The sequence below is a fragment of the Poecilia formosa genome, unplaced genomic scaffold (assembly GCF_000485575.1).
Source record: "Poecilia formosa unplaced genomic scaffold, Poecilia_formosa-5.1.2 Scaffold937, whole genome shotgun sequence".
In the NCBI taxonomy this organism is placed as follows: Eukaryota; Metazoa; Chordata; class Actinopteri; order Cyprinodontiformes; family Poeciliidae; genus Poecilia; species Poecilia formosa.
In genome coordinates this window covers 72,377-73,165 of record NW_006800876.1, presented here as the reverse complement: position 1 = coordinate 73,165, position 789 = coordinate 72,377, and positions in this window count along the sequence as shown.

The window sequence follows — 789 nt, the reverse complement described above, 5'->3', positions numbered from 1 at the left end:
GGTCTAGAAACTTAGAACAGTCATGAAACACAAATGAGAGAGGAGACGTGAATAAGGTTTTACTGGTGAGGAGAGCAACAGAAAAGAGATCTCAGTTACAATAAATTTCCTACTGCTCTGAGTCTCTTCTACCTCTTTTATTAGAGATTAGGTGCCCTGGTTACTCAGATTGAAACTGCCTATAGGGGTGGGGGAAATGCAGTCTCAATCACTTTCCAGTTCACATGAAGCATTATTATTAATTAGAAAACTGTGCATCGAGCCGCGCTTCAACTGATTCAGTTTATCAAGTTCCAGCCAGATAGGCCGAGCTGCAGCTCGTCACGTGAAGCAGGTCATCTAGTCCTTTCTCATCAGAGCGATTTCTCCTAAGGACGGGGAGAACAATCTGTTGTTAGAGATAATCGTGTTGCAGAAACAGTCTGTGAGAGTCGGTCAAAAGTTTTCAACACAGCAGTCAAAAGCTTTAACCGACATGGTAAAAAGCTAACACTTCAATGTAAGAGTGAAAACAACACATAACAACTCTAACATTTCCCTCCTGTTTTCTCACTGTTACATAAGTGTGAATTACCTAAAATCTAAGAAAAGGAAAAGGAACAATAAAATGCAAGTCATTTTTTTCTCCACAAAATATAAACACATGCTATAAAGAGAAATGTAATGTATAAAGGAAACAGCAGGAAAATCACTTGTTTCCACATTTTCAGTGTAGGAGTCAGTCATCAGATGATTTAATCTGTTTATCGGTTACAAGACATCATCATATAATCCTCTGTCCAGCGCGTC